This window comes from Pristiophorus japonicus, chromosome 2 (assembly GCF_044704955.1).
Source record: "Pristiophorus japonicus isolate sPriJap1 chromosome 2, sPriJap1.hap1, whole genome shotgun sequence".
NCBI lineage: Eukaryota > Metazoa > Chordata > Chondrichthyes > Pristiophoridae > Pristiophorus > Pristiophorus japonicus.
Window position 1 is genome coordinate 139,933,761 of NC_091978.1, and position 18,900 is coordinate 139,952,660.

An 18,900-nucleotide genomic window follows, 5' to 3' on the forward strand; every position below is an offset into this window, starting at 1 on the left:
AAAGGTCTCTTCATTTATAACAGATGCCCGTTTGGAATTCGATCAGCCACGATATTCCAGAGAAACATGGAAAGCTTACTGAAGTCGGTCCCGTGCACAGTGGTCTTCCAGGACGACATCTTGGTTACAGGTCAGGACACAGTCGAGCATCTGCAGAACCTGGAGGAGGTTTTTAGTCGACTCAACTGCATGGGGCTCACGTTGAAACGCTCGAAGTGCGTTTTCTTGGTGCCTGAAGTGGAGTTACTGGGGAGAAGCATCACGGCGGACGGCATCAGGCCCACCGATTCGAAGACAGAGGCAATCGAGAACGCACCGAGGCCACAGAACGTGACGGAGCTGCAGTCGTTTCAAGGACTCCTGAACTACTTTGGTAACTTCTTACTGTGTCTCAGCACACTGTTGGAACCACTGCACGCCTTACTGCATAAAGGGGACGAATGGGTATGGGGCAAAAGCCAACAAAATGCCTTTGTAAAAGCTAGAAAATTGTTATGCTCAAACAAATTGCTTGTGTTGTATGATTCATGTAAGCGTTTGATACTAGCATGTGATGCGTCGTCGTATGGCGTCAGGTGTGTATTGCAACAAGCTAATGAATCTAGGAAATTGCAGCCGGTTGCTTATGCATCCAGAAGTCTATCTAAGGCTGAGAGCGCCTACAGCATGATTGAAAAAGAAACGTTAGCGTGTGTCTATGGGGTAAAGAAAATGCATCAATATCTGTTTGGGCTAAAATTTGAATTGGAAACTGACCATAAGCCACTAATATCCCTGTTTTCCGAGAGTAAGGGGATAAATACGAACGCATCGGCCCGCATCCAGAGATGGGCGCTCACGTTATCCGCATCCAACTACGCCATCCACCATAGGCCAGGCACAGAAAACTGTGCTGATGCTCAGTAGGCTGCCATTGCCCACCATGGAGGTGGAAATGGCACAGCCCGCAGATTTAGTCGTGGTTATGGAAGCATTTGAGAGTGAGCAATCATGCGTCACAGCACGACAGATTAGAACCTGGACGAGCCAGGACCCCTTACTGTCCCTAGTAAAATATTGTGTGCTTCACGGGAGTTGGTCCAGTGTCCCAGTGGAAATACAGGAAGAGATAAAGCCGTACCAGCAGCACAAAGATGAAATGTCTATACAGGTAGACTGCCTTCTGTGGGGCAATCGGGTAGTGGTCCCCAAGAAGGGTAGAGACACCTTCATCAGTGTCCTCCACAGTACCCACCCAGGCATCGTAATGATGAAAGCGATAGTCAGATCCCACGTGTGGTGGCCCGATATCGATGCGGACTTAAGAGTCCTGCGTGCACAGATGTAACACATGCTCGCAGTTAAGCAATGCACCCAGGGAGGTGCCACTAAGTTTATGGTCTTGGCCCTCCAAACCGTGGTCCAGGGTCCATGTCGACTATGCAGGCCCATTTTTGGGTAAAATGTTCCTTGTGGTTGTAAATGCTACTCCAAATGGATTGAATGCGAGATAATGTCGGCAAGCACGTCCGCTGCCACCACTGAAAGCCTGCGAGCCATGTTTGCCACGCACGGACTACCTGATGTCCTTGTGAGCGACAACGGGCCATGTGTTACCAGCGACGAGTTCAAAGAGTTCATGACCCGTAACAGGATCAAACATGTCACATCTTCCCCATTCAAACCAGCATCCAACGGTCAAGGCAGAGAGAACGGTGCAAACTATCAAGCAGGGCTTGAAGAGGGTAACTGAAGGCTCACTGCAGACTCGCCTATCCCGAGTTCTGCTTAGCTACCTCACGAGACCCCACTCGCTCACTAGGATTCCACCTGCTGAACTGCTCAACCGGCACTATTGTGGTCAAAGAGGGGAGCAGGGTGTTTCGGATCAAACTTTCAAATGGACTCATTCACCGGAAACACTTGGACCAAATCAAACTCAGATTTACGGACTATCCAGAGCAACCCACCTTCTTTGACCGCCCAACATACACACCAGTGGCAACCGACACTGCGGTTGGCCACGAAGCAGAACCCATCATCCGCAGCAGCCCTGCAGGACTCACCACACCAGGCAGCCCAGCAAGGCCAGCTGCACAGCAGCCCAGTGAAGGCCCAACAAACGATTCACTAAGACCAGCATTTGCACCGAGACGATCAACCAGGAAAAGAAAGGTCCCAGATCGACTCGCCTTGTAAATAGTTACACTGTTGACTTTGGCGGGGGGGGTGGGGGGGGAATGTTGTTTTCTATGTAAACTTGTATATACCTTGGGCCATCAGAGGGCTCATTCCCTGGAGTCCCAAGGGATCCCACAATCCCTTGGGAGCACAGGTACTTAAGGAGGCCTCACAGGCTGGGGAGGCACTCTGGAGACCTGCAATAAAAGACTACGGTCACACTTTACTTTGAGCTCACACAATCCAGTCAGACTCTTTATTCATATATAACAGTCTCCATGTAGGGAGCATGGACTTCTACCTGTACACTTTCACTGTTTACACTCAATGCTCAGCATAATTGGAGAAACAATTAGCACAGAAAGGGCAAAAATTATACCATTTTTATTATATTATTATGTCTTTCGGACGAGTCGTTAAACCGAGGCACCGTCTGCTCTCTCAAGTGGACGTAAAAGATCCCATGGCACTATTTTTGAGAAGAGCAGGGGAGTTATCCCCAGTGTCCTGGCCAATATTTATACCTCAATCAACATAACAAAAAACAGATTATCTGATCACTATCACATTGCTGTTTGTGGGAGCTTGCTTGTGCGCAAACTGGCTGCTGCGTTTCCCACATTACAACAGTGACTACACTCCAAAATACTTCATTGGCTGTAAAGCACTTTGAGGCGCTATATAAATCCAAGTCTTTTGTTCTTTAGTAATACTGCACTTTCAACGTGCTTTTAATGATTGTACTTGTAATAGGCGCACACATTGCTAATGGGATGCAACCAAAGCAGTTTTAACATAGCCAATAGTGATTTACTGTGTTGTTCCACATGTCAGCAAGTAAATGACTGAGCATTTTTACATGCCTGCATGCGTACACATGATGTGCTGTAAACACACTAATGATGTGGCTCCTTACTTTGATATTTTTCTTGAGGTTAAAAAACTTGTATTTTGTCCCAAGTGTGGCAGGTTCTGGACACAGCCATTTCCTGCATTTTCCACAATGGTTGCTCCATTAAGCATGGCTTTTTTGACAATCCCCTCCGACTCAAAGATGACATTTCTGTGATACTGCATGCTGCCACCCCCCATAAAGGTTGTCAAGGAACGGTCTTCAAAGTACGCTTTCCTTGACCTTTCCATGATTTCTAATTTACTGCAGTAGCAGAGTTTCCTTCATGTACAAACTATTTATACTGCTCAAGTAGCCTGTTATAGGCTTGCTCAAGGGATTAAGTATCCAACAACAGCTGTTTGCAATTGGCTGCTCCATTCTGTATTACTTCAAACAAATGCAAAATCCAGACCAGGAAAAAGCACCTCACAGCAACAACAAAACATTATTTAACTCAGGTACGATCACTAAGCAGGATTTAGGGTTAGGGTATGCACCATAGTCTCAGAAACAGCAAAAATGGAGGTATCTCAAATTGGGAAGAGAATCACTGCATGGTAGCATTTAACTTCTGATTTTAATGAAGTATTTTGCATAATTTAAAATTTCTTTAAATGATTCAATAAGAGTCTAACAGAAAATAATTTATGTATAATATGGAATTGCTGTGCCACTCAGATAAGACTCTCATTCAGATCCTAAACTAAAATTTTTAAATGTGGAATCTACTGTAGACTTTTGGACCACATAACACTAAATCCTATATAACATGCACATCTTTATAAAAAATGGTTAAAAATGTAATTTCTACAAATGCATTGTACAGTACAGTATGTCTCATTGTTCTGGAATAAGAGTTTCACAAACTCAACAAATACTGGAGATTAACTTTTCCACTGTTAATTAAATTCTATAAAGCACAGGTAAAGTGAAAGTAAATAAGGTAAAATATCTAATCATTACTTACCCAAATAAAATGAGGATATACAGGATGGATTAGTTGAGCCCAAAAGGAGTTTATGAATACAGACACAAAAGAAACCTCCTTCCAATGATTTCAAATAGCACAACGCACTTTTAACAGCCACAATGTACTCCCGGCTCACCCTGAAATACAAAGAAACACAATGTACAAGGTAGTATTCAGCAACTGACAAGACGGAATGACTGGGCTAAGTGATATCCTCAAGATTATGCTTCAGCATTTTATGCTGACCCATACCAACACTGGATATTTTTATCCATTCCAGCTAACTGGTTACAACAGGTTTGTCACTTGCCTACAGATGACGAACAAATAAAAAGTTAGATCACAGGTGCAATGATTTATTGGTTCATGCGGAGGTAATACAGGGTATATGGTTCCAGGGATGAGGGATTACAGTTACATGATATACTGGAGAAGCTGGGATTGTTCTCCATGGAGCAGAGACGGCTGAGAGAAGATTTGATAGGGGTGTTGAAAATCATGAAGGATTTAGATAGAGTAAATAAAGAGAAACTGTTTCCAATGGATGAAGGGCCGATAACGAGAGGGCACAGACTTAAGGTGATTGGCAAAAGAACCAGAGCTGACATGAGGAAAAACTTTTTTTTTTACATGACTGGTTAGATTTGGAATGAACTGCCTGATCGGGTGGTGGATACAGATTCAAAGGGAATTGAATAAATGCTTGAAAAAGAAAAAATTGCATGGATATGGAAAACGAGCGGGGGAGTGGGACTAACTGGATGGCTCTTCGAAAGAGCCGGTGCACTTGATGCTCCTTCTATGTTGTACTAATCTAAGATTCTATGGTCGGCCACATACATTTGCATGTCATTGTGTGACACTCATTCCTTATCCTTATAAATTTATGTGGCAGCTGCAACAGAGGTAAGGGAAAATATGTGAAGTACACCCCGATTTCAGGAAGATGCATTGGTGGTGCATATACAGGAGATGGCTGTAAGGCTTCTTCCAGTGAAAGCAGAACTATAACTTGCATGGAGGTAACATAGTTAGTGATTAGTTTTCCAGATTTATGAGACCTAGATACACATAAAAGAAAAATAAATAATGGAATCAAAGAGTGCTAAAGTAAGTGCTGCATGTCTTGTATATGCATCCAGAAAAATGCTGCTTACAACCACAATGAGCGCTAAAGTGCTGGTGGGGTGACCTGCTAACTTGAAGGACCTGTCCAGAATGATGAGATGACCCTTGGCATTTTTGGCCTGGAATCTGTGGAAAATTTGAGGGTGAGCTGCTTCTATCCAGCAAGTGTTTTCCTTTTATTTGTTTCATTTTTATCCTTATTCACTGTCTCACTCAATAATGCAGGGACATACATGGGACAGCAGTAGTATAGCATACATTAACATTTTATCTGTTATAAGACATTCTGTCCAGAAACCAGAATATTACAACTTCCTTTTCTTCCATTATATACTCTTCCCAAGATGAAATGGAAACAGCTGGTGACAACCAGCAACAAGCCATTTCACAGAATGTCTGTCCTCTCTCACACTTCACTAGGTGCAAGCAACATCACAGATCCAAGTATGCTGGAGCATTTATATAGTCATTTGAGTAGGCAGCACAGATCATAAATGAGGAGCAATAAGTGGAGATGGCAGCAAACGAACAGTAAGCAGCTGATGAGGCTTCTAATCCACAGTGTCCCTCAGTTGCATAAGCAAGGGATTGGTACCCTATTGGACCTGCCTTCAGAAAAGTTATCATGACATCCTCTGGGTCGCAATGAGTGTTAGCAAATGTGCACGAGAGCATGTTAGCAAATGTGCACTAGAGCACTTATGACTGCAGCAATATGTGAAGGATTTTCACAATGCACCGTGGAGTGCTACGTCATTGTAATCTACAGGGAAACCCCTCAGGATTGATGGACCAAATAGTCACACAGGTTCTCTCACAAACAATGTGAGTCGGGCAATTGAGATCTTGGGCTCCAGCAGTTTGTTGCAACTGGGCATGAGAGATTCAGAATTCTGGTCAAAAGACCTATGGTGGCAAGATTTGCACACTTCAGCAATATCCTATATTCTGTTCTCATACAGATCACAGCTGATCCTGCAGGGTTGTCCAGAATTTGGGGCATGTCATGATAAGGGACAAATTAAGTTATTTTATCTCAGGGGAACTGACTATCCATTCAAATCAGTCAATCCCCTGAAAGGATTAACAGTGCCAGTTAATGGGCAGGCACTTGCCATCACTGACGCCTTAGCACCAACTACAAGTAGGGTCATCTCAGGAAGTTTGCAATGAACAACTGCAGCTTTCCAACAGCCTCACTGCTTTGAGCATTGAGAAGTAACACTAGCTTAAGAACTAAAAGAAATGGACTGTAGCAAGTCACCAAGGGAAGTATAATTGTAGCGAGTACATTGACAGGAAAATGCAAATATTATACAATAAATTTAGAGCACTTTATTTCTTAGCATGGACTGCTTCTGTTGGGAAGGGCCATTTTAACATTACAGCTGAAAATAGGATGGCTTAAAATGGCAGTGTATCTGCAGTAAGTGGAAATATACAGCATGATATTTCTGGATCAAATGATACAATATGCAGTGTTTCATTTTTCTCCAAAACTTGGCAGGTGTTTCATCTGAGAATTATTGTAAGCAATCTTCCTGACTGTAACTGAATTTCCTCCATTTGTTCCTCTTCTTCCTCCCCTGTGCCATGTGCACCCTCTTCCACTGGCAGAAAGATAAACCATTCAAATATCAGTAATCATAATTAAGTACTTAAAACTCATCCTATCTGATGCTAAAAAGTATAAGGTGGGCTCACAATTAGTGCATGAAGTTCACAATGCTTTTAAGTCAAAAGGACAAGGGAGAGGGAAAAGAAAGACGGATAAGGGGCTCAATTTTCCCCAAGCCCGTTTTCTGGCATATTGCCAGAGTTACGCCGGGTTTTCTCGGCCAGAAATGCGGCAGAAATATTTTGCCAAACTTTCCCCGATGTATAATTTGAATTTGGCGCCGCGCAGGATGTCCAGTCTCCTTGGGGGGTGGAGCCTGCTGTCTGTGCTAAAAAACGAAGCTGCACCTTCTGCACATGCGCGGAAAAAAAGTTACGTTTTTGACGTTGTTCCAATGGATGCGCATGTACAGTACAGCTCGGATTTGTCAATCGGCCATTCTTAAAGAGCCAGTTGTGTGTGTGTGTGAGAAGGAGTGCTGTGAGTGCAATGGAAAAATCACAGCTGGAGCAATTTAAGATGCAATGCGGTGCAAGGACCAAGAATTTCTTACAGGAAGAAATGGAGGCATTAGTTACTGTGATTGAGAACAGATGGCAGGAGCTGGATACCTGCAGAGGTCACATAAAAGTTCCACCAAAAGAAATGAAGTAACACTGGAACCAAGTTGCAGAAGATTACTGCGCACTGGTGAACACCACGAAATCTGGAAGCCAGTGTAAAAAAAAATGGCAGGACCTTGGTCAAGTAGTTAGTGTAAGTAATATTTTCATTTATTCAATGCAATTGTAAATGTGACCATCTGTATATGTCCCACCCTCGCAGAAAGACACCCTCTCTAAAAAGTTGCATTTTCATCTTTGCAGAGGAAAGTGGCACATAATAAAAGGGAAAGAACTTGAACAGGAGGAGGCCCGGCAAATCTACACCCACTGACACCCTCGGAAGAAAGGGTCGCTGCTTTGATGGGTCCTGCCTGGAAAAAAGCAATCACCACTGCACAAGCTGGACCCACACGCGAGGGAGAGGGTAAGTCCTGAAAATTCATCATGGTCCTTCAAATCAGCCTGCTGCCTGGCCTGCGACGTGTGAGCCTACTCATGCCACCCACCCTACCCCCCTCCTCTGCTGCTAACCATTTGACTGTTCTGTTATCTTTTGCAGAACTTGAGGCCAACCCTGACAATGCAGAAGAAGATTCAGACGAGGATGAGCCTGAAGAGGAGAACATCTTCCAATCCAACCCTCCAGACCAAGAACATGGGGGTGAGGGGGAGGGGATGGAGCTGGATGAAGCTCCCACTGTTTGGAGGAGGTGCCACTCATGGAGGTGCCAGCCCCTTCTGTGACTAGTGGTTGAGTGTTGGTGGGACATTCCATGGTTTCACACCTTGAGGTTGCGGGTCCCAGTGGTGTGGTGCAGCGAGGCACACCCAGGGCCCCAACGTCCAAGCCTGCGGATCCCAGAGTTGGGGTGCAGCGAGGCACATCCAGGGCCCCACCATCCCAGGCTGCGGGTTCCAGTGTTGGGGTGTGAGCCACACCCATGGGGCGGAGGGGAAGGAGAGCTCGACTGCGCTCTCCTGAGACGCAGGATGTAACAGATGTGGTTCAGATGATGTCATTGAGTGGGGAGAGCATTGACCTTGCCTAATCACTCCCGGACACTATCAGTGGGGTGAGTGATGAGGTAGCGGGAGTGTCGGGAGAAGTAACAACACTCGACGGGACTATCAGTGAGGGAATAGTGGCCATGAGGGAGGGAATGTCAGAGGTAGTGCAAACCATGAGGGAGGGAATGTCAGAGGTAGTACTGGCCATTAGGGAGGGAATGTTTCAGTCCGCTGAGACACTGTCAGGGTGCATGAGGGACGGCATGTGTGAGTTAGCTGCTGCAATAAAGGGACACCCAGACCCCGCAGCCATTGACAGAATCAACTGCCATTCCCACTGCAAACCCCACACCAGCCTCTGAAGAGCCCCAAGTTGGGCCTTCCACATTACCACTTGACAGCCCCCCCCTCCCCCCCCAATCTCCCCATCAAGGAGTGCGCATTACCCGAGATGTTAGAAGGAATAAGCTTGGTACCAAGCCCAGAAACACTGCGCCACTGCCTGCGGGCAGGGGTTGTGGAGAGTCCAAGACCCAGCGCAGCGGGTGGTCTTAGTCTAAGGGGGATGAGAGATGGGTGCAGCCTTTCTTTGCTGCTGCTGTTGTTATTATTATTGTTACTGTTGTAACTGTTGTAACTGTTCTCAAATTTAAAGTTTTTTGTAAGTTATGTAAATTTACAAGTTTATAAGTGATCTTAAAGTTTAAGTGATCTTAAAGAGTGATATTAAAGTAAAGCTTGATACAAGAATTATTTTATTAAAGTTAAGGACATTGTAAACTTTTGAATAAAATATATTTTACAATAAAACTGAATCATGTTCCATTAACACAACACAACATTACGGAACAGCTCCAAACAGTAAACATGTCCATGTGGAATAGTTGTCGCTGAGCCCTCAGGCATCACTAATGCATTCACGGATGAGCTACTGGCACAAGGCTCGAGCAATTGTTAAAGGAGCACGATGGCCCGCCCTGCTCCGACGTCATGCTCTGGCCTCAGGCACTTGCATGGCTTCCTCATCCTCGTCATCATCCTCCTCCTCGTCATCTGCATCTTCCACATCATTATCATCAGCCACTCTCACCGCAGGTGGGTCTTCCTCTACCAGGTGCTGCTGTCTCATGATGGCTAACTTATGCAGCTTGCGGCACACAACAGTGAACTGACCGACAATCTCAGGAGTACAGCAAGTAGCCTCCGGAATGGTCCAGGCATTGGAAACGCTGTTTCAATATGCCAATGGTCCTCTCAATGATGCTGTGCATTGCAATATGCGCCGTGTTGTATTGGCGGTCAGGTTCAGTCCGGGTTACGCGTAGGGGCGTCATAGAAACATATAAAATAGGTGCAGGAGTAGGACATTCGGCCCTTCGAGCCTGCACCACCATTCAATAAGATCATGGTTGATCATTCCCTCAGTACCCCTTTCCTGCTTTCTCTCCATACCCCTTTAGCCGTAAGGGCCATATCTAACTCCCTCTTGAATATATCCAATGAATTGGCATCAACAACTCTCTGCGGTAGGGAATTCCACAGGTTAACAACTCTCTGAGTGAAGAAGTTTCTCCTCATCTCAGCCAGGTGGCGAGGCCGTATCCTTTGTCTCCCAATAGCCAGCTCTGCCCTTCTGGCCGCTGCTCAAACATGGCAGATATAACGCTGTCACGTAGGATGAACGTATCATGGGTCCTGCCAGAGTATCTTGCATCGACTGACATGATGAGATGCATGTCGTCACACACGAGCTGCATATTAATGGAGTGGAAGCCTTTTCTGTTCCTGTACATCTCAGAATCCTGCAAAAGGTGCTCACAAGGCGATGTGGGTACAATCAATGCAGCCCTGTACCTTTGGGAAGCCAGCAATCCTGGAGAAACCCACAGCCCTGTCATGGATTGCTTGGACGGTCATGGGGAACTTGATGAAGTCATTCCTCCACCCATACAGTGCAGCCGTGACCTGGCGAATGGAGACATGTGTTGCATGTTGAGAGATGGCGCACACATCCCCAGTTGTAGCTTGAAATGATCCGGAGGCATATAATGAAAGTGCAGCTGTAACCTTCACTTCAACTGACAAAGCAGTCCTCCTGACACTTCTCGGCTGCAGGTCTGGTTTCACCAACTCACAGATCTTACGGACATCTCATTTGCGGAACCGCAGCCTTCTGACACAGTCTGCATCACTCAGGTGCAGGTACGAACACCTGTCTCAATATACCCGAGGTGGGTAAGACCTCCTGCCCAGCACCCTACGGGCTCTGATGTTCCTGATGCGATGACCCTTAATCAATTGTCTCCAACGTAGCACCATGATATAGAAGGCTCGCACAAGGTATGGCATTGTCAGTATTGCCCCTTTAAACTTTCAAAGAAGCTCAAAACGGCAGGAAAGCAGGCAGCACAGGTTCGCAGTTCTCTCTCTCCCCAAGGTCTGTATGGATGGACCACATACAAAGGTCGTGACCTCTCCTCTCTCCCCGCCCCCCTCTTGAGTCTTGTGACCTCTCTCCCTCCCCCTCTCTGGGCTACAAGCTGTAAGATTCTCTCTCTCTCTCTCTCTCACCCTCCCTGGGCTGCAAGCCGTAAGATCGGCTATCTCTCCCTCCTCTCCTCTCTTCCCCCCACCTCCCCACGGCTTGTTTTGTAGCCGAACCCCGAGCCGCTGTGTCTGGATGAGAAGCCAATTCTGCCGGCCAAACCCACAACCCTCCAGGCCTTCTACAAGACGTTCGGTCGTGGCGTGTGAGTAAGTAAAAAAATGAGAAAACTTGTGAAATCCAACAAATTTACACTTCTACGTAGACAGGAAAAAAAAAGTTGAACTTTATTATTGATTTTGACAGTGTTCTTGACTCCCTCTAAAATCCTCAATTTAAAAACAATGGTGTCTTTTCAGCGCAGATTTGTGAATGTGCGCTGGTTTATTAACTTAACAGAAGGTTTTTTGGGAGTTTTTTGGCTATCTAGGGAAATCAGGGATAGTATTAAAGCCAAGGAAGTGGCATACAAATTGGCCAGAAATAGCAGCGAACCTGGGGACTGGGAGAAATTTAGAACTCAGCAGAGGAGGACAAAGGGTTTGATTAGGACAGGGAAAATGGAGTACGAGAAGAAGCTTGCAGGGAACATTAAGGCGGATTGCAAAAGTTTCTATAGGTATGTAAAGAGAAAAAGGTTGGTGAAGACAAACGTAGGTCCCCTGCAGTCAGAATCAGGGGAAGTCATAACGGGGAACAAAGAAATGGCGGATCAATTGAACAAGTACTTTGGTTCGGTATTCACTAAGGAGGATACAAACAACCTTCCGGATATAAAAGGGGTCAGAGGGTCTAGTAAGGAAGAGGAACTGAGGGAAATCTTTATTAGTCGGGAAATTGTGTTGGGGAAATTGATGGGATTGAAGGCAGATAAATCCCCAGGGCCTGATGGCCTGCATCCTAGAGTACTTAAGGAGGTGGCCTTGGAAATAGCGGATGCATTGACAGTCATTTTCCAACATTCCATTGACTCTGGATCAGTTCCTATGGAGTGGAGGGTAGCCAATGTAACCCCACTTTTTAAAAAAGGAGGGAGAGAGAAAACAGGGAATTATAGACCGGTCAGCCTGACCTCAGTAGTGGGTAAAATGATGGAATCAATTATTAAGGATGTCATAGCAGTGCATCTGGAAAATGGTGACATGATAGGTCCAAGTCAGCATGGATTTGTGAAAGGGAAATCATGCTTGACAAATCTTCTGGAATTTTTTGAGGATGTTTCCAGTAAAGTGGACAAAGGAGAACCAGTTGATGTGGTATATTTGGACTTTCAGAAGGCTTTCGACAAGGTCCCACACAAGAGATTAATGTGCAAAGTTAAAGCACATGGGATTGGGGGTAGTGTGCTGACGTGGATTGAGAACTGGTTGTCAGACAGGAAGCAAAGAGTAGGAGTAAACGGGTACTTTTCAGAATGGCAGGCAGTGACTAGTGGAGTGCCGCAAGGTTCTGTGCTGGGGCCCCAGCTGTTTACATTGTACATTAATGATTTAGACGAGGGGATTAAATGCAGTATCTCCAAATTTGCGGATGATACTAAGTTGGGTGGCAGTGTGAGCTGCGAGGAGGATGCTATTAGGCTGCAGAGTGACTTGGATAGGTTAGGTGAGTGGGCAAATGCATGGCAGATGAAGTATAATGTGGATAAATGTGAGGTTATCCACTTTGGTGGTAAAAACAGAGAGACAGACTATTATCTGAATGGTGACAGATTAGGAAAAGGGAAGGTGCAACGAGACCTGGGTGTCATGGTACATCAGTCATTGAAGGTTGGCATGCAGGTACAGCAGGCGGTTAAGAAAGCAAATGGCATGTTGGCCTTCATAGCAAGGGGATTTGAATACAGGGGCAGGGAGGTGTTGCTACAGTTGTACAGGGCCTTGGTGAGGCCACACCTGGAGTATTGTGTACAGTTTTGGTCTCCTAACTTGAGGAAGGACATTCTTGCTATTGAGGGAGTGCAGCGAAGGTTCACCAGACTGATTCCCGGGATGGCGGGACTGACCTATCAAGAAAGATTGGATCAATTGGGCTTGTATTCACTGGAGTTCAGAAGAATGAGAGGGGACCTCATAGAAACGTTTAAAATTCTGACGGGTTTAGACAGGTTAGATGCAGAAAGAATGTTCCCAATGTTGGGGAAGTCCAGAACCAGGGGTCACAGTCTGAGGATAAGGGGTAAGCCATTTAGGACCGAGATGAGGAGAAACTTCTTCACCCAGAGAGTGGTGAACCTGTGGAATTCTCTACCACAGAAAGTAGTTGAGGCCAATTCACTAAATATATTCAAAAGGGAGTTAGATGAAGTCCTTACTACTCGGGGGATCAAGGGTTATGGCGAGAAAGCAGGAAGGGGGTACTGAAGTTTCATGTTCAGCCATGAACTCATTGAATGGCGGTGCAGGCTAGAAGGGCTGAATGGCCTGCTCCTGCACCTATTTTCTATGTTTCTATGTAACCAGATACGCCAATGTAATGGAGAAAAATGTTGGCCAAACTGCGAACAACTTAAAAAACCAGCACAGACATGAGGGAACGCCCCCTTTGAGGTGAAAAAAACTGGCCTAGAAAAATCGTAACTAAGTCCGTTATGCCGGCGCAGATCACAGGGGGAAAGTTTGAAAAAAAAATACGCCAAAAATTTAACTCAATATGCCCAAAAACACAGCCTACTCAAAAAAAACATCACAAATCACTGGGCAAAATTGAGCCCAAGGTCCTGCAGGCAGATTTTAGGGCGCTGGAGAGAGATTAAAAAGCAGGACCTCAAAGGTAGTAATCTCTGGATTACTCCCAGTGCCACGAGCTAGTGAGTACAGAAAAAGGAGGATAGAGCAGATGCATGCATGGCTTGAAAAATGGTGCAGGAGGGAGGGCTTTAGATTCCTGAGGCATTGGGACCATTTCTGGGGGGAGGTGGGACCTGTACAAGTTGGACATGTTGCACCTCAACAGAGCCGGGACCAATACCCTCGCGGGGGCAGTTTGCTGGTGCTGTTAGGGAGGGTTTAAACGAGCTTGGCAGGGGGATGGGAACGCAAGAGTTCATTCAGAAGGGAGAAAAGCAAAGTTGTAATTGGAAAGCAGAAAATTAGAAAGTAAATTTGCAAGGCAAAGGAAACATAGAAAATAGACAACAAGGAAGTTTGGCAGTGCAAAATGGTATCAACTTCAATGCAAGGAGTCTGGGGAATAAGGCAGATGAGCTGAGAGTACAGACAGACATTGGGAGTACGATGTTATAGCTATTACTGAGACATGGCTGAAAGAAGGGCAGGTATGGCAATTCAACATTCCTGGTTACAGGGTTTTTAGACGGGATAGAGAAGGAGGTAAAAATGGAAGGGGGGGGGCGGTGGTCGCAGTATTAATGAAAGAAACAATTGCAGCTGTGAGGAGGGTTTGTATGTTAGAGGGGTCATCAAATGAGGCCATATGGGTTGAATTGAAGAACAAAAAGGAGCAATCACACTGCTGTGAGTGTACTAAAGACCCCCAAACAGTCAGAGCGAGATAGAAGAGCAAATATAGAGGCAAATTTCTGAGGTGTGAAAAAACTAGGGCAGTAATAGAAGGGGATTTCAACTACCCAAATATTAGCTGGGATAGAAGTAGTGTGAAAGATATAGAGGGTGCTGAATTACCAAAATGCATTCAAGAGAACTTTGTTAGTCAGTATGTAGCAAACCCAACAAGGGAGTAGGCGGTTCTGGACTTAGATTTAGGAAATGAAGCTGGGCAGGTGAAGGTGTATCAGTGGGAGAGCATTTTGGTGCTGGTGACCATAATTCAGTTAGGTTTAGGATAGTTATGGAAAAGGACAAAGATAATCTAGGAATAAGCCTATTTTGATAAGCTGTGAGGTGATTTAGCCAAGGTGGACTGGAAAAAGCTACTGGAAGGTAAAGCAGTGACAGAGCAGTGGGAGGCATTCATAAGAACATAAGAAATAGGAATATGAGTAGGCCTTACGGCCCCTCGAGCCTGCTCCGCCATTCAATAAGATCATGGCTGATCTGATTATGGACTCAGCTCCACTTCCCCGCCCGCTCCCCATAACCCCTTATCCCCTTATTGTTTAAGAAACTGTCTATTTTCGATTAAATTTATTCAATGTCCCAGCTTCCACAGCTCTATGAGGCAGCGAATTTCACAGATTTACAACCCTCTGAGAGAAGAAATTCCTCCTCATCTCTGTTTTAAATGGGCGGCCCCTTATTCTATCATGCCCTCTAGTTCTATTCTCCCCCATCAGTGGAAACCTCCTCTCTACATCTTATACGTAATGTATAATCTTATACGTTTCGATAAGATCACCTCTCATTCTTCTGCATTCCAATGAGTAGAGGCCCAACCTACTCAATCTTTCCTCATAAGTCAACCGCCTCAGCTCCGGAATCAACCTAGTGAACCTTCTCTGAACTGCCTCCAAAGCAAGTATATCCTTTCGTAAATATGGAAACCAAAACTGCATGCAGTATTCCAGGTGTGGCCTCACCAATACCTTGTATAGCTGTAGCAAGACTTCCCTGCTTTTATACTCCATCCCCTTTGCAATAAAGGCCAAGATTTCATTGGCCTTCCTGATCACTTGCTGTACCTGCATACTATCCTTTTGTGTTTCACGCACAAGTATCCCCAGGTCCCATTGTCCTGCGGCACTTTGCAATCTTTCTCCATTTAAATAATAACTTGCTCTTTGATTTTTTTTCTGCTAAAGTGCATGACCTCACATTTTCCAACATTATACTCCATCTGCCAAATTTTTGCCCACTCACTTAGCTTGTCTATGTCCTTTTGCAGATTTTTTGTGCCCTCCTCACAATTTGCTTTCCCACCCAGCTTTGTGTCATCAGCAAACTTGGTTACATTACACTCGGTCCCTTCATCCAAGTCATTAATATAGATTGTAAATAGTTGAGGCCCCAGCACCGATCCCTGCGGCACCCCACTAGTTACTGTTTTTGCCAACCGGAAAATAACCCGTTTATCCCGACTCTCTGTTCTCTGTTAGTTAGCCAATCCTTAATCCATGCTAATATATTACCCCCAACCCCGTGAACTTTTATCTTGTGCAGTAACTTTTTATGTGGCACTTTGTCAAATGCCTTCTGGAAGTCCAGATACACGACATTCACTGGTTCCCCTTTATACACCCTGTTCATTACATCCTCAAAGAACTCCAGCAAATTTGTCAAACATGACTTCCCCTTCATAAACCCATGCTGACTCTGCCTGACTGAATTTTGCTTTTCCAAATGTCCTGCTACTGCTTCTTTAATAATGGACTCCAACATTTTCCCAGCCACAGATGTTAGGCTAACTGGTCTATAGTTTCCTGCTTTTTGTCTGCCTCCTTTTTTAAATAGGGGCGTTACGTTTGCAGTTTTCCAATCTGCTGGGTCCTCCCCAGAATCCAGGGAATTTTGGTAAATTACAACCAATGCATCCACAAACCCTGCTGCTTCTTCTCTTAAGACCCTAGTGTTATGTCTTGAATAAAGCAATGTAACTGAGTACTGTAGATGTGAATAAGTGTGACCTTAGTCTATTTATTCTAACTCCAGAGTGCTGGTACAGCATGGGAGGCCTGCTTATATACAGTGCTCCCAAGGGATGCTGGGATCCCTTGGGACTCCAACAGATACGCCCTCTGGTGGCGGTAGTGTGCAGGTTACATAGGGTTGCATACATAACACCTAGGATGCAAGCCATGCAAGGTCCAGGGGATTTATCTGCCTTTAGTTCCATATCTGCCTTTAGTTCCATTATCTTACTGAGTACCACCTCCTTAGTTATTGTGATTGTGTTAAGTTCCTCCCCCGCCATATCCCCTTGATTATCCACTGTTGGAATATTGTTAGTGTCCTCTACCGTAAAGACTGATACAAAATATTTGTTCAGAGTTTCTGCCATCTCCATGTTCCCCATTACTAATTCCCCGGTCTCGTCCTCTAAGGGACCAACATTTACTTTAGCCACTCTTTTCCTTTTTATATATCTATAGAAACTCTTGCTATCTGTTTTTATATTTTGTGCTAGTTTAGTTTCATAGTCTATCTTCCCTTTCTTAATCATTTTTTTAGTCGTTCTTTGCTGGCTTTTAAAAGCTTCCCAGTCTTCTGTCCTCCCACTAGTTTTGGTCACTTTGTATGTCCTTGTTTTTAAATTGGATACCGTCCTTTATTTCTTTAGTTCGCCATGGATGGATCTCTTTTCTCTTACACCCTTTCCTCCTCCATTCAAGGAGGAGATCCTGAGGGTTCAGAGCAAGTATGTTCCCTTAAAGAAAAAGGGCGGGACTAACAAATCTAGAGCCCCCTGGATGTCAAGGGGCATACAGGGAGGATAAAGAAAAAAAGGGAGGCTTATGACAGATACCGAGGACTCAATACTGCAGAAACTCTATAGAGGAGTATAGAAAGTGTAGGTGTGAAATTAAAAAGGAAATTAGGAAATAAAGAGAGAGTATGAAAATATTTCAGCAAGTAAAATTAGGAAAACCCAAAGATGTTTTATAAATACATTAGGGGCAAGAAGATAACTAAAGAAAGATTAGGGCCTATTAGAGACCTTAAAGATAATGTGTGTGTGGAGATGGAAGTAGTGGGTATGGTTCTTAATGAATACTTTGCATCTGTTTTCACAAAGGAGAGGGGACAATGCAGACATTGCAATCAGGAGGAGTATGAAATATTAAATTAAATAAACATAGTGAGAGAGGAAGTATTAAGAGGTTTAGCAGCTTTGAAAGTGGATAAATCCCCAGACCCGGATGAAAAGTATCCCAGGCTGTTAAGAGAAACAAGATGGGAAATAGCAGAGGCTCTGACCATCATTTTCCAATCCTCTCTAGCTACAGGGATGGTGCCGGAGGACTGCTAACATTGTACCTTTGTTTAAAAAGGGAGCAAAGGATAGACAGTGATTATAGGTCAGTCAGATAACGTCGGTAGTGAGAAAATTATTGCAGAAAATTGTGAGGGACAGGATAAATCTTTATTTAGAAAGACACGGATTAATTGGGGACTGTCAGCATGGATTTGTTAAGGGAAGATCTTGTCTGACTAACTTGATTGAACTTTTTGAGGAGATAACAAGGAGGGGCGATGAGGGTATTGTGTTTGATGTAGTGTATATGGATTTTAGAAAGGCTTTTGATAAGGTCTCACATGGCAGACTGGTCACAAAAGTAAAAGCCCATGGGATCCAAGGTGTTATGTATACATGCCAATGATGTACTGATGTACTGTAACACTAGACCTGAATGTACCTTCACCCTGTATATACCTTACCTGTACACCAGAGGGTGCTGCTGCTGGAGACCTAAGTATAAAAGGGAGATCACCTCTTGGTGTTCTCATTCTAGGAGCTGCAATAAAGGACTACAGTCTGTACAGTTCAAGTGCCATACCCCTACCTCGTGGAGTCATTAACAGAGTGCCTACATACACAATACAAGGGAAAGTGGCAAGTTGGATCCAAAATTGGCTCAGAGTCAGGAAGCAGAGGGTAATGGTTGATGGGTGTTTTTGTGCCTGGAAGTCTGTTTCCAGTGGGGTTCTGCAGGACTCAGTACTGGGTCCCTTGCTTTTTGATGATTTAGACTTGAATGTTGGGGGTATGATTACGAAGTTTGCAGAGGATACAAAAAATGGCTGTGTGGTTGATAATGAAGAATAAAGCTGTAGATTGCAGGAAGATATCAATGAACTGGTCAGGTGGGCAGAACAGTGGCAAATGGAATTCAATCTGGAGAAGTGTTAGGTAATGCATTTGGGGAAGGCTAGCAAGGCAAGGGAATACACTTTAAATGGTAAGAAACTGAGAAGTGTAAAGGAACAAAGGGACCTTGGAGTGCATGTCCACATATCCCTGAAGGTAGCAGGCTCGGCAGATAAGATGGATAAGAAGGCATGCAGCATACCTGCCTTTATTAGTCGAGGCTTAGAATACAAGAGCAGGGAGGTT

General features: G+C 44.7%; 1 protein-coding gene across 3 annotated transcripts in view; it reads right to left on the bottom strand.

Annotated features, from left to right (window-relative positions):
• slc7a2 (solute carrier family 7 member 2) overlaps positions 1 to 18,900 on the bottom strand; it is a 309,829-nt gene that overhangs the window by 150,234 nt on the left and 140,695 nt on the right. For all 3 annotated transcript variants that reach the window (XM_070869767.1, XM_070869770.1, XM_070869763.1), the window contains exon 2: positions 4,023 to 4,162. The gene's annotated coding sequence lies outside the window, so the exon portion shown is untranslated. The remainder of the gene's footprint in view (positions 1 to 4,022; positions 4,163 to 18,900) is intronic.